We start from the raw sequence: 15,770 nt of genomic DNA, 5'->3' as shown, positions 1-15,770 counted from the left end.
AGGGGCAGGCGGCTCAGTGCGTCGGCGTGGCCCATCGCCTTTCCGGGCCGATGGACGAGGTCGTACGCATACCCCGCCAGGAAGATGGACCAGCGTAGCACCCTGGGCGAGGTTATCTGCGGTGTCTGCCGGTCGGGTGCGAGGAGGCCCAGCAGGGGCCGTACAAGTAGTGGTGAAATTTTTTCACCCCTGCCACGATTGCCAACGCCTCCTTGTCGATCTGCGCGTAGTTGCGCTCGGCCGACGACAGTGTCCGCGAGTAGTAGGCCACCGGGACCTCGCGACCATCCGGTAGTCTGTGCCCCAGGACCGCCCCGACCCCATAGGGGGAAGCGTCGCACGCCAGTACCACGGGAAGGGCCTCGTCAAAATGGGCGAGGACCGCATTAGAGACCAGGAGGTCCTTTATTGTTTGGAAAGCTGCGTCGTGTGGTGGCCCCCAGGCCCATTGCGCCGACTTGTCGAGGAGGCGGTGGAGCGGCTCCGCGACGGCCGCCTTCAGGGGCAAAAAGGAGTGGTAGAAGTTCACCAGGCCTAGGAACGCCTGTAGCTCCGTTTTGGACTTCGGGGCCGGGGCGTGTGTGATGGCTTCTACCTTGTCCTGGGAGGGGTGCAGGCCGGCGGCGTCCACCGCGAAGCCCAGAAACTCCACCCGCGGCACCCCCAGTAGGCACTTCTCCCGTTTCACCTTGAGGCCCGCCGCGTCGAAGCGTTGTAAAACGGCCCTCAGACGGTCTGCGAAGGACGAGGGGTCTGGCGCGGCGATCAGCACGTCGTCTAGAAACGGCTGAACTCCGGGGATGCCTTTAAGGAGGGAATCCATAAAAGATTGAAAGATCCCCGGCGCGACTGAGACCCCGAACTGGAGGCGGTGCACCTTGAAGGCCCCTTTGTGGGTCGCAATGGTCTGTGCCTCGGCCGTGGCGGCGTCCACCGGTAGCTGCTGGTACGCCTGGGCCAAGTCCAGTTTGCCGAACACCCGAGCCCCTGCCAGGGCTGCCAGCACTTGGCTTACTACCGGCACCGGGTACGCGTGGGGCTGCAGGGCTTTGTTTATGGTGCATTTATAGTCCGCGCAGATGCGGACGTCCCCGTTCGGCTTGAGTGGTGTGACAATGGGGGTCTCCCACCGGGCCGACGCCACCGGTTCTAGCACGCCTTGCTCAACTAGGCGATCGAGCTCGGCCTCCACCTTCGGCCTCATGGAGATCGGGGGCAGCCGGGCCCTGATGCGGATGGGGCGTATCGCGGGGTCTAGGTCCAGGGAAATGGCAGGGCCCGTGTACCGCCCCAGGGTCCCATCGAAGATGCGGGGAAATTCTGCGCACACCGCCCCGAAATCCTGCGCTCCAACCTGGTTGATGCCCGTAACGGAGAGCCCCAGGGCCTTGAACCAGGCCAGTCCCAACAAGCTGGAGAGGGGCCGGTCCACAACCAGTAGGTCCAGTTGGCCCTTGAAACCCTGAAACTGGACCCGGAACTTGCCCCAGCCCACCACCGCCACGGGGTTTTTGTTAAAGTCCCGTAACCGGAAACCCCGTGACTTCTGTAGTGGTGGCCCCCCCCGAGGACACAGTGCACGGAGCGTGTCCGCGGATATTATGGAGTAGGTCGACCCGGTGTCGATCTCCATGGTGCAGGGGGCTCCCTCTATGAGGACCGTCACATGCATTTTATTTGGGCCGTCGGGGGGCAGGTTACAGACCTGGTGCTGTGGAAAGTGGGACGACACGGTGTGGAGCTCCAGGGGCAGTTCCGCGGTGGTCTGGTGGGTGGCCGATCTCGGTCGTTGTCCCTTGGACCGGCAGACCTTGGCGATGTGTCCTGCCTTGTTGCAGGAACGGCAGACCGCATTCCGGAAACGGCACGACCTGCGTTCGTGATCCTCCCCGCAGCTGGCGCACTGACTTGGAGACGGGGCCTTGGAGGTCCTGGAGGATACGTGTTTTGATCGCTGCTGAGTCCGCTGTCGGAGTTGTAGGACTTCCTCTTGGTCCGAGACGTCGGAGCCGCTGCTCACTTGGGTACGGTGGACCGCCTTGGCGCGGCGGTCTTGTCGCGCTTGTTCGTATGCTGAGGCCTCCCGGATGGCCTTGTCCAGGCTCAGATCGTTCTGGCTCACCAGTTTCCTCTGCAGCTTCGGCTCCCGGAGTCCGACGAGGAACTGGTTCAGGAGGGTATCGTCGAGGCTGGGGAAGGAGCACCGGGTCGCCAGGCTCCGCAGCGCCGCCAGAAAATCGGAGGTGGTTTCGCCGGAGGCCTGAACTCTTGCGAAGAAGTCCAACCGCTCCACGTACTTCGTGGGTTTGGGAGCCAGATGGTCGGTCAGGGCCTGGACTAAGGAGCTGTATGACTCGTCCTTCGTTAGTTTGGGCGAGATTAAGTCCTTGAGGAGCCGATGGGTCTGGATTCCGCAGTGGCTCAGCAGGTAAGCCTTCTTCATCGCGTCATCCACCACCTTGTGGATGGTGAAGCGGCTCTCCAGCGTGTCCAGCCAGGTGTCCCACAGCGAGGGCTGGGAGAGATCGAAAGCGGGCAGGCTTTCAGTTGCGGTCGCGGTCGCCATTGTGTTGCAGCCACGTGGTGGGGTGGCCTCTGGAACGGCGATTGCGTCGGGAGCGTTGTGGAGGTCGCTGCTGCTCTCGGGGTCAGCAGGGAGCGAAGCGGAGCCGGGAGCTGCGCGATGAGCGGTTGCCGGAGAGCTGGGAAGCGGAGCGGCGCGGTTCCCGGAGGTCTCGGCGTCGGTGCTCGGTGCGGGGCTCGGTTTGGCGTCCGGGTCTTTGTTCATGGGGTCGTCGATCCCATCCTCGTCGCCAGTAAAAAGTATGCAGACGGAGAGCGATTTCAGCTAAGCATACCTTTATTTAGTTCAAGACAAAAGACGAAGGGACCAGCTCGCAGGCTGGTTATATATGTTCAGAAAACCCGCCACCAAGTACACCTAAACACACCCCCTACTCCCGATAGGCTATTTACAGTAACCGGGCGACCATTGGTCTCCCGGCTGAGAAGCTGGCCCTCTGATTGGGGCCGGCAAGGATCCTACGGACCCATTGTCTTTGGACATGAAGCTATTGAAGAGTTGTGCCTGGCCAGCCCGGGCAAGTCCGGGCATGTCAGGCTGAATACATTACACTATCCCAGAGCAATGGGAACCTGCCTCCCTCCCCATTGCTCTGCCTCCCATCCTCCCCAACTTACTTGCCATCCCGCCCACCAAGCTGAAATGCTGTTGTTGCATTGCATGCCTATACTGTCTCTCACCCGTATACTACAGAAGTGTTGTCTGCACATGAACAGACAAAACTCCTCTGTTTGGGGGAATTTACATACACACTCATCCCCCCCCCCTTTCAGGTTCTTCTGCAAACCTGGGGATTTCTCAAGTTTGTTGAAAACCCTTACTTTTATGTGTGGCCCTGATCAATGGATTTAAGTATCTGCAGTTCTAGGCACACTTGACAATTAGATATATAGATTCTCATAAAGCACCACCACACTCCAAGAATTCCAGTGCTGCAAGCACCCAGCAGAAGTTTGGTGACCAGTTACTCTAAGAAAGCATTACTAACCTATTCCAAGAAAGCAGAGTGACCCACCAGAAGATCCTAGCATTATAACTTATGATCCTATGAAAATGAGATTGCAATGTTCAATCATACACTGGTACTTGCACATGACCCAGTTGGTAATATCTAGATAATGGAGTTTCACAGCAATATAAATTTATCAAAATATATGAAATATGAATTAAAGGATGATATCTTTCAAGATTATGATGTTTCCTAGGATTAATTTTTCTTCCAATACAAAAACAAGGGACACAATTTTAAGTCTCCCTTTTGTGAGAAAGCATTCATTTTCTATTCTATACGTCTTGTACTGGTGCTTAAGTTGCACAACCTAACAAATTCTAATGATTTTTAAATAGTCTTTTTGCTGATCAAAACCTACATTTACTATACATGAAATGAAGTTGTGTAGACGGTATTGAAGATAATGTACATTTCATTCTCTTCCATTTTTTTATCCAGCATTAAACATGTCCATATGCATGTGAAGAAATACCATAAAAGAGTCTCAGTGGCACTTTAAATACAGTCCTGTGCCCACTTACCAAGCCCTAAACAGTCTGGGACCCTCATACCTTTGGGACCGACTTTCTTGGCATGATCCTCCCTGTCTTCTCCAGTCTTCATATTGGAATTTATTGAAGGTCTACGAACTGCCCACCTTGTGTCAACAAGGGCAAGGGCCTTTTCAGTAGTGGTCCCCATCCTGTGGAACAAGCTGACCAAAGAGGTGCATGCTTTGTGGGACCTCCCTAGGTTCCGCAGAGCATGCAAGGCTGCTCTTTTTCAGGCAGCCTTTGGGTGACTGTAATCTACCAGGCAGCTGGCATACTTCAGCTGTGTCTTCACCATCCACGCATCCTACACTGCTTGATAGATTTTAATGGGGATAGATTTTTAACCGTTTAATGGCCCCGGTCACACGCGCAGGAAACTGCGGGGGAGAAGCGTGGCTGTTTGCCCCGGGGCAAACTAACACGCAGTAAAGCGATCATACCTCCTGTGGAGGTTCTGTGGAGGTACCGTGGAGCTTCCGTGGTTATGGAGAGGCGTCGATCACAACACATGCCTGCGCACAACGAAGAAGCGCGCGGCGCGGCGAACTGGGTTTCTTTTTTTGTGTACACTACGAATGCGCATGCTCCGTTGGGTGCGTGTGCGCAACCACGGAGACTTGGGGGGGAAAAAAACCTTCTTCGCAAGGGGACATGGGCGGGCGCCGGATGCCACCGGAAACGCGATCAGATGCCCACCCTTGCCCCGCAGTTTCCGGAAACTAGTACCTCCGAGGTACTAGTTTTTTGCTGCGCGTTTTCGGGAGGAAGCCTCGGTTGTGCCACGGAAGCGCTACGCTCCCCAGATGTGCTGGTGAGATCGCGCCCGGAAACTCCGCCTGTCTTCCGTATCTCTTGCGTGGTTAATGTTGCGTGTGACCGCAGCCCATATTTTAAAAGATTATTTATTGTACCTTTGTATTGTTTTTATTGATGTATCTCAAATGCTGTTAGCCACCCCGAGCCCCGCTCAAGGGGGAGGGATATAAATTTGATAAACAGATAAATAAAGTACATCCCATTGAACTCAGTGGGACTTGTTTCTGAGGAAAAAAAACAATTGTATGAAATGCCCCAAAAATTACTTTCCCACATAAGAACATAAGAGAAGTCAATGTTGGTTCAGGCCAATGGCCCATCCAGTCCAACACTCTGTCACACAGTGGCCAAAAATACCAGGTGTCATCAGGAGGTCCACCAGTGGGGCCCAGACACTAGAAGCCCTCCCACTGTTGCCCACCCAAGCACCAAGAATACAGAGCATCACTTGCCCCAGACTGAGAGTTCCTACCTATACCTTGTGGCTAATAGCCACTGATGGACCTCTGCTCCATATGTTTATCCAGTTCCCTCTTGAAGCCGTCCATGCTTGTAGCTGCCACCACCTCCTGCGGCAGTGAATTCCATGTGTTAATCACACTTTGGCTGAAAAAGTTTGGGCATTTTCTCCTGTTGCCCTGTCAATAAATGTCAACACATCAAAGATTCAGTGTAGCTCCTAATTCCCACAATTTGTGGCATAAGAAATCAACCATTATGTTTCACCAACATCAGAAAGGCAGGTTATGCTTCAGATGAGTGACTCTGATATATAGCAATTTCTCATAACCCTGAAGTCTGTCACAATAACATTCTATCTTGATTTGCTACCCTTGAGCTGACGGTGCCCCCTCAAAAAAGCAGTGATTTTAGAAAAACGATTTTTGTGTTTTGCTACATGTGGATTGGAACATCAGACTGTATTACAGATAGGGCTCCTGCCATGTGACAGTTTACACAAACTCATCAGAAAGTTACAAGCAAGCTAGAAGCACTCCACATTCATATACCTTTACTGTCCCTGCATTGGAGTACAAGCTAATGTCCAAAAAGTGTATACAAACAAAGCTGTTTGAGAATCAGCTATCATATTTCACTAACCCCAGGCAAGTAAATTAAGTGTGTTCCAAATGGTTATATGCCCCTGAAACAGAGACTAAACTACTGGAACAGATAGGAAACCCTGGCAAATTTTCAAAACCAGCCCAAGATACTGGTAGGAAGAAGATCCAGGCATACAATATATTTTTCAACATCCTGTTAGTCTGGCATGGTAAAAGGTAAAGGTTCCCTTGCTCGAAAGCCAGTCCAATCCGACTCTAGGGTTGCAGTGCTCATCTCCATCTCAAAGCTGAAGAGCCAGCGCTGTCCGAAGACGTTTCCGTGGTCATGTGGCCAGCATGATTAAACACCAAGGCGCATAGAATGCTGTTACTTTCCCACTGAAGTGGTCCCTATTTATCTACTTGCAATTTCTTGCTTTCGAATTGCTAGGTTGGCAGGAGCTGGAACTAGAGACGGGAGCTCACTCCGTCATGCGGCACTTGGGTCTCGAACTGCTGAACTACCGACCTTCCACAGTCTGCAGTTCAGCGTCTTAACCACTTGAGCCACCGCAGCTCCTAAGTCTGGCATGAGTGTCCCTCATATTATTGTTTCTGCACTAAATATACCATGTTTTGCCAAAACCTGGACTAGTTTTAGATCATGTTCCTGGTATGATATCTGAACATATCACAGTTTTTCACAACCTATGCAACTGGCACAAATACACCATATCTTTTTTGTAATCAGCTAACTTTTTTGCAATCCTTGGACTAAAAAGACAGAGTACTTGAGGATGGAGATGCTGCTATGTACAAACTTATCAGAACTCATGATGCAAAAAAATATTGCTGGTATTATTTTACTGCAGATTAACTAGAGAATATATTACCACACAGAGAGATGGCAGCATGGTATAGTACAGTCTTGTCAGATCTTGGAAGCTAAGCAGGGTTTGTACTTGGAAGGGAGACCACCATGGAAGACTCTGCAGAGGAAGGCAATAGCAAAGCCCTCCTACTTCTCACTTGCTTTGAAAACACCTGGGGGCGCCATAACTCAGCTGTGACTTGACAACACTTTACACAGACTCTTATTACTGCACCAATAGTTATGCTCACACATTATGGTTCTTTTTAAAAGCCACCTATCCTTTTTTTAATGTTGGGAGCAGAGATGCAAATTAAAGTCCTGATAGGAGACCAATGGTGGAATCCTAAACACAATTATACTATTCTAAAACTAACGAAGTCAAAGAAGAGTGCACTTCGTTTAGGATTGCATTGTAAAGTTGTAATCCAAAGAACACTTTCCTAAATCCCATTGAATAAAATGTGACTTACTTCAGAGTAGGCACTGTTAAGATTGCTCTCTAAGAGTACCATCCTAACCAGAGTTTACCCTTCTAAGCCTATTGATTTCAATGGACTCAGAAGAGTATAACTCTTCTCAGGATGGCATTGTAATATTCAGATCTATAACAGTGTCTGACAATGCATGAGACTGGTATACAGTCACATAGTTTTGTTATGTCTGAACTAGAAAAACAGATTCAGATCCAGACAGCTTTAATGGCATAACAACAACAATAACAACAACAACAACAATAATAATAAACCCTAGAAAAATAAGTAGCCAGGCATATTGGGGCTTTCTGAATTCCAACAGATTTCAATAATGGAAATACAGATTGTGTTCCGGATCTGGACATGTAGCAATTTCCAACAACTGATAAGAATGGCATAAACATGCCCTGTGCTGCTTTGCTATGCCTGAAGTGGTGGAGAACAAGTTAATAGATAGCCAAGATACTCTGGCAAACAGAATTTTTACAGACAGGGAAAAAAGATATCATAGTTCAGTATGCATGGACCAGAAACTATTCCATGGTATTTTGACATGTAAACATTTCTGGCTGCTCATGAGACTGGAACAAGTACATCATGATTCATATTTAGTTTTGTTGTTTCTGACTTAGTGTAACATAGGCTGCGGTCACACGGAGCATTTGCCATGCTGACGATACGGATGGTAGGCAGATTTTCTGGGCGTGATCACACTGCAACATCTGGGAAGCATACAGCTCCCGTGGCTAACCCGAGGCTTCCCGCCGAAGATGCGGAGTAAAAAACTAGTACCTCCAAGGTACTAGCTTTTGGAAATTGCGGGCCAAGGGCGGGCGTCTGATCGCGTTTCCGGTGGACTTAAGTGGCATCCGGCGCCCGTCTCCGCAGGTTGCACTACAGCACCCAACAGCACATGCGCACAAAGAGCAATTGCTAGTGCAATCGCACGGCGCGGCTTCTGTGCTGCGCTGCAGGATACCCGTCTGGTCGGCATCTACCCCCTAACCATGCCCTCGACTGGAACGTGTGCTCAGGAAGCAGCGCGTTAGTTTCCTCCAGGGCAATTAGCCACGCCTCCCCCCCTCCCACAATATCTGGCCCGTGTGACTGGGGCCATAGTGTGCAGAACAGACAGATCTTGACAAGCCAAGCTGCTTGAAACTTACTATCATATTTTGCAAACAGTGATCCAGGTAGAAGATTCTGCCATGTAGCAACTTCTCACAAACTATTCCGTCTCTGCTATTACTGCTACCCCGGACTAGAGAATGAGTTAGTCTACAAGGAGAAAATCCTGACAAGCAGTATTTCATAAAAAGCAGCCATCATGGTGTTATGAGTTTTTCCTGACTTTATTATTTGAATTGGTTGATCACTATGGTTTTGCCTAAAGTGTTACCTGACAGAAGTCAGAAACTTGATGAAAGAATGCCGGTGTTTCTTAATTAGTATGGATGTTTTCCTTAATGGCTTGGAATCCAACCTTCAAAGCTAGAAGGAAGGGCAGAGAGACAGCCAAAGGGAGTTTTGCATTTTGAAATAGAAGAGACAGACAAAGATGAAGAAACAGTTGTCAACTGACAGAAACCAAAGCATCTCTACAGTGCAGCTCTGGGAATTTGCTGCTGGGTAGAAGTGTGCCCATTTGCATCCACTGTGTTCCGCTTCAATATTTGTAATAAAACAAATATCACAAAGGCACCATACATTTCCAATATTAATATAAAATAACATTGTAGTGCTGCCCCTTAAGTGCATGGTCACTCAGGGAACTGGGGGCACATAAGTAGAATTTTGCTGTACTGAGATCAAATCAGTGTTCTCGGTATGAACACTGCCAGACCTACAGCAATGAAAGCCCCTGAAAAAGGCATGGGACCTGCCTAGTATGTTCTATCTAATTTTGGGCTTGAAAATAAGGCCATGCAGATTTTTAAAAAATTATTTGAATGTATATTATTACATGTAAAATGCTTTGGGTGAATAGTAGGGACCAGCTTCCTGGTGGCAAAAAAATATAACTTGCAGGGGTAAAGTGTTATTTTGGAGTGCAATTTTTTTTTAAAAAAAAAATCCATTGTTTGTATAAGATTATTGAGGGCATGCGTTGGAGTCCTTTGTGGCGAACCAGATTTTGGCCTGGCACGCTGTAAGGGCATCTCACAAGTGAGTGTCCTAGTAACGTGGATGCTTGATCCAAAAGTTATGCTAGGGTGCAGACCCGTTAAAATCCTTGTTCCATCTGCATGACTGGATTGAACGAAGAGCCAACTTCATCAGGCTGGAGACGGAGTTGATTAGAGCAAGATGGGTGCGGCGAGAGCAAGCTGGAGCGAAAATGAGCGAGGCGGCTGTGTTTCGTATGCGAAAACAACTGAAACCACCCTGGAGTCAAAAGTGACAGGAAACGGCAGCTGGCATTTCAGATACGCCAGACCTGAAGGTTACAAAGCCTTGAGTTAAGCTGCACCAGTCATGTGGTTCATAAAGTGGATAATAAAACGTTGAATTGTTTTTTCTTTCGAGTCCTTCAAGAACGTCCACGATTCTTGCACAGCCTTCCTTAGTCAAGTTAGCAGAGCGCCCGCCAAGCCGAACTCCCGATTTCTGCTAAGGAGGGCGTTGGCCTTTTGTTTTAAACGCCCACCTAACGCGCCTGAACTCCACAAGAACTGCCTGCCCGATTCCCCGGGTCCCGGGAGGGCGACGGCCGCGACCGCTCCCTCGGTAGAGACCGTCGAAGAAGATGGGACTGAACGAAGAGCCCGTCGTCTGTCATGACACCCTTCTCCCGCCTGGGCCTTAAGGCGCGAGCAGTCCCGGGAGGCTGAAGGCAGAGTTGGCCCTAAAATTAGGAGTTGGCCCTAAAATGAAAAAGGTCCCGCCTCGGAGTTCGCGAGAGCGCTCTCTGCTGTGCTGTACCAGCGGCCCGGCCCTCTCTTGGCAAGGATCCGCCGCTGCCTCGGCTTTTCTCCTCCTTTTCTCCTCCCCTCCCCACTCTCCCTTGGACGCGTTCTTTGGGCGCCCCCTTCGTTGTGCGGAAGGGACAGGAAAAGAGGCAGAGCCGCCTTCAGCCCAGAGGGTGCCGGAGGAGGGTCGCCTCTGAAGAGCGCCCCGGGATGGGAGAGGGAGTCGTCCCGGCATCGGGTAGGTGCTGCGCGGCTGTGGCGGCCGCCTGTTTGTTATTCATTGCCCGCAAGGGGCTGAGCGAGAAACTGGCGCGAATGAGGCGGCGGCGGCAGCAGCCCCTTCCCCCAGCCCTCTCGCGGGCGGACTGGAAGCACGCTGTGTGTGTCTCGGCTGGGACAGGGGGCGGAGAAGACCGAAGAGGGCGAGGGGGGGGGGGGAGGGAGCGGCCGGGGACGAAAGTGCGGGCGCCTCAGGAATGTTGACCTCCTTCGGGGCACTTGGGCGCTTCAGCTGGCCCCGCGAAGGTGACAGCCGAGGCTCAGGAAGGGAAACAGAGCTCCTGTGGGGCGGAGTGGGGAAGCGGAGAACATACCGGGGGTGGGGCGGGGGTGGCTCTGTGCCTTGATCTGCTTATTTCAGGGTTCAGCCACCCCAGATGACCGGCGCCCGCTGCTTCACCTTAGTATTGTTGGACATTACAGGCAGTTGCTGAAATCGAGATGCGTGCAAACACACACACACACACCCAGCTGGGAAACTGTGGCAAAGTGGGTGCCTCCCGGAAAAGGACGTGTGCCCCGAGACACTTGTAGCGCTTAACTTATTGTTGCATGGCGTTGAACGAATGATAGAACATTTTGTATGCATTGTTTTGAATAAACAATACAAACCCTCCCATAGTGCAGGCTGACTCTGGCTGGAGTGGTTCTTCTGGCTGTGGGCTTGTCTTGGTTTCCAGGCCTCTTGTAATGGATACTTAGAAAGAACTGCTGCTGGGAGAGGAAGATGCTAGGCAGAATCCTGGAGGGCTTCTCCTACTTTGGATTAGCCAGCTAAAGTGGAGCAGAAGGGTGACTGATAAAAACAAGAGTCAGGAAATGTAGAACAGGCACTGTAGTCTAGATCTGGCACAGGATCCAAAGTTGTACGCCTTCCATAAAGTTACTCTTAGGCCTTGAGCAAGTAACTTTCTCAGATTCTACTTTCCAGCTGCAAAACAGGAATGATGATGACCTATCTGTTACGAGGCATTACAATACAAACTATACAGATTACAAGTGAACACATGATTAATAAGTATTAGTAGCAAAAAGTAGTAGCAATCCTGGTGCTAGAGGCATTATCTACTTGTGGAGTTGAAGCAGCAACATATGTTTGCAGACAGTGTTCTAGAATTGGAAAGTTTCACATTAAAGCATCAGTTTTTAAGGTCCCCTGTGCAGTTGCCAACAGCATTTCTTCTGGCAATGGCTTTTGTCAAAACAGGTTAAAAGTGAAATTGTCTTGTGACTGCAATGGCTGCCTTGCTAAGCTTTAAAGTGGGTCAGGTAATATTAGTAGACAAACACCGTTGACTGGTAATTTTAGGCCTACCACTCAGTATTTTATTCTGTAAAATGTTTGTTTTTGGATGTAGACTGAAATATGGCAAGAATTCCATAGCAGAAAACAGGTAGCTTTACCAGCTTCATGCAAGAGTTCTGTGAGTGTAGGTTTATAAAGCCTGTAATATGTTTTGCACCAATGAATTGTTGCGTTCAAACTATTATTTAGCTAAATCAGTGCAGTTCTGTAGAGAGAGAGAGAAACTTGATAATTTTTCTTCTAAGTTAACTTTATTAAAATGTGAAACCCAGCATGGCATTTCAAAAATTGTAATTTGAGATTCTGGGAAGAACAGTATGGTAGCATCCCAGAAGTGAAAATATCCCTGGGCAGGTGTATAACAGCTGTTTCCAGTCCTGACAGTCTTTTATGAATGCTTAGGTGAAATTGAAGGGAGCTGACTTAAATTAACCCAATTCAAGATGTTTAAACTAATTTTAAATACATTTGATTAAGTTGATAAGCCTATTTATTATATTTTATAGCCTGCTGTATCTCATGGGCTATTTTTGTGCACAATGTTATGGAATTACATGCAGTGAAAACTGTTCTTAGCCTGGGGCCCTCCTCATAAACTTGAGAACATGTAGTAGAAATAAGTGATGTGCTTTTCAGCACTAATAAAATTTTGGTTACGACACATGCATACATTTTATAAAACAAGAAGACAGTTCTTTCACTTTTGTTACAGTATAGATGAAATAAGGAAGAAATGTCATTTCTGGAAGCATGTAAGTAAGCCCTCTGCAGACATTGCATTCCTGATCTTATGAAGGAACCTGTGTGTGTACATTTGTTACATGCATAAGGGCTTGATGCAGATGTTTGCCTGAACATGTTGGCTAATAGATGTGATTCTACTCCATTCTGCATATATTTAGTAAAAAGAAGATGGATGTCTAAAGAGTGTATAAAAATGATGGAGTTATGGAGCAGGTCATCAAAATGTCCAAACACTACAACATGAATCCTCCATACCACTCCTAGCGTATTCTGCCAACTGTCACATCTCACAGAATACATCTGATCATTTTGAAATCAGTACAGGAACAGTATATTGTTTACAGATGCCAGAATTCTAGATAAGTTTAAAAATATAGAAGAAAATGTAATATCTCTCTAAATGAAAGTAATAGCAGAAGCATTCTTGCATGAAGCCAGCTAGCTTTTGGGGTGGGTTCAAACTTCTCCTCCCTGCTCCCCTTGTGTAGTGGTTAAGAGCGTGGACTCTAATCTGGGAGAACTGGGTTTGATTCCCTACTTCTCCACATGGTATGACCTTGGGTCAGTCATAAGTTCTTTCAGAGCTGTTATCCCAAGGGCAGTTCTTGAGAGAACTCTCTCAGCCCCAGCTACCTCACAGGGTGTCTGTTGTGGGGAGGGGAAGGGAAAGGAATTGTAAGCCACTCTGAGACTCCTTCAGGTAGTGAAGGGCGGGGTATAAATCCAATGTTTTCTTCTACTATTTCAATTCAATTAGTTAATTCCTGTATACCACAAACTGTAGCTTGCCATTTCATCTGAACCAGCAAACTATAGTTGTTTCTTGCTCTCCAAATCAGGATTGCAAATTGGCTTAAACTATGTTTTGCCATCCAGGGTTGAAGGGCAAACATAAACCATAATTTGCCAATTCAGATGTAATGCTAAACAAGAAGTAATTGAAGGAGAGGGCACAGAGGGAGAGGGAGGGCGGGAGGGAGATAATTGATTGAGTGTGCCTGAGTGCCATAATTTGCCATTCCATGATGACTGATTTTAATGGGTTTTTAAACCATTTCTTTTTTTAAAAAAATGACCTTAGTTGAATTGCTTTGTGTGGTGGTATGTATTTCAATACATCTGTGTATTTCTGGTTTGTGTATGTATCAATAGGTCTGTGTATTTCTGGTTTGTGTATTTCCTTTACAAATATCCTGATGCTACATACATTCACTTTTCTTTTTGACTTCTTATGATTGCTCTGTTGTTGGAAGTAACAAAAGCTGAAACTAAAATGCCAGCTGAGCAAGAAGCTTCTTCCTAAACATGATCTTCCATATCTGTCAATGCATAGTTTTTATAATTTCTGTTTACAAATTAAATATAAAAGGTACCTAAAGTAATGTAGAGAACAAATTGTTGGAGATCCAGAAAGTACTAAAATTAAGGCTGCCCATAAACCTTTAATTCAGATTTCTTATCATAATGAAGTTTTAGAACTGCTTCTCTCTCTCTCTCTCTCTCTCTCTCTCTCTCTCTCTCTCTCTCTCATTAGTGCCTCAGCTAGTTGTAATTTAGGAAAGCACAAAGGTTGATGTTAGAGTGTGCACTAAAATGTTAGCACTGAATCTAGGTGCTGGCTCAAGAATTTGTGTTTTGTATCTTGCAGAAACTGGAAGATACGAAACAAATTTAAGAGGAATAGTAAAAAGAAAATATGGTGTCTGGGTTCAGGTCAAGAAGAATAAGTCATTTGTTCTGAGTCTGGAAAGAAGTGCCTGAGTCAGGCTAGGAAACTAGTAGTTGTATCACAGCTAGGAAACAATCCAAGGTCCCACAGTGCTTTAAAAACTGTATTTCTCGAATCTCTGAGGTTCTTTAGAAGCTTGTCAGGTCCCTTGATAAAAAGACTGTAGACAGCAGACAAGTTACACAAAAGACAGTTTTACTGTCTCCCCCTTGAATTATACAGCACCGTTGCATGGGCAGTTATGGCACACTACAAAAATGTAAGAATATGGTACATATGGACACATGAAATTGCCTTATACGGACTCAGACGCTTGGTCTGTTGCCTTCAGTATTGTCTGCTCAGTCTGGCAGCAGCTCGCCAAGGTGTTAGATACAGGTCTTTCATATCATCTGTTAGGGAGGGACCATGGATCAGTGGAAGAGCATCTGCTTGGCATGCAGAAAGTGCCCCAGGTTCAGCCTCCAGCCTCTCCAGTTAAAAAGATCAAGTAGAAGGTGATGTGAAAGATCTGTCCCTGAGACTCTGGAAATTCGCTGCTAGCCTGAGTAGACAATACTGACCTTGATGGACCAGTGGTCTGATTCAGTATAATGCAGCTTCATGTATACCACTTGATCATTTTTAACTGGAGTGGAGATGCCGGAGATTGAATCTGGAACCTTTGGCATGCCAAGCAGATGCTTTCACTAAGCTGCTAATAGCTAGGCAAACTGTGTGTATCCTTGAATACACCCCTGAATCTTTTCCAAGGCCTGGAGGTTCTGTAGCAAACAACATTATATGGGACTCATTTCCTAAAGATTAGAAGCTTGACATTTACTCATAGAGGAGATAGAATCATTCAGCCATGACAGTGAGCCAGCTCTTGCTTATGAAACTTGCAATGACCAACAGAATAAGTGCTGTGTCTCTACTATGGCTAAAGTTCATGTGCCCATTTATGTACTCCATAATAACCTTCCACAAGTGTTTGCTTTGACAATATGGAAAAACAATTTACTGTAAGAGTGTGGTGCTCCTGAATTAAGCTTGCTCTTTAGATTACTTGTCCTGGGAGTAAAATATGCCTTATTTGGAAGGAAGGAAGGAAGGAAGGAAGGAAGGAAGGAAGGAAGGAAGGAAGGAAGGAAGGAACTGTCAAAGACCCAGGAGTATCCTTTGTGGTCATTTTGTGGGAGTCTAGAAGGAAGATTGCCATGGTGTACGTAGTTGTGTCATGAATTCACTTCAGACCATTAAATACAGTGGTGAGGGGAGTACTTGCAGATCCAACAGATCAATAGCCAGTCGAATGAAGAAAACTGATAAAATCAGGAAGGTCCTCTTATAGGAATCTACCCCCCTTGCAGGAACAGTTATGGCAAGGGCAGCAGTTAATTTTGGCAGTGAATTTGATGCAGTTCTTTGTTAGGGTATTTCTGGTTACTTATAGCAGCTTGTGGAAATTTATCTCTCCAGGTAGAAG

At 47.6% G+C, this 15,770-nt stretch overlaps 1 protein-coding gene across 1 annotated transcript in view; it reads left to right on the top strand.

Annotated features, from left to right (window-relative positions):
• Window positions 1-10,184: 10,184 nt before the first annotated feature.
• Window positions 10,185-15,770, top strand: part of PPP2R3A (protein phosphatase 2 regulatory subunit B'', alpha) — a 59,705-nt gene continuing 54,119 nt past the window's right edge. The window contains exon 1 of the mRNA XM_015426847.1: window positions 10,185-10,482. The gene's annotated coding sequence lies outside the window, so the exon portion shown is untranslated. The remainder of the gene's footprint in view (window positions 10,483-15,770) is intronic.

This window comes from Gekko japonicus, unplaced genomic scaffold, assembly GCF_001447785.1.
Source record: "Gekko japonicus isolate JY-2015 unplaced genomic scaffold, Gekko_japonicus_V1.1 scaffold14, whole genome shotgun sequence".
Lineage (NCBI taxonomy): Eukaryota > Metazoa > Chordata > Lepidosauria > Squamata > Gekkonidae > Gekko > Gekko japonicus.
The sequence above is the reverse complement of the archived record's forward strand: the minus strand, read 5'-3'. Positions and strand labels throughout refer to the sequence as shown.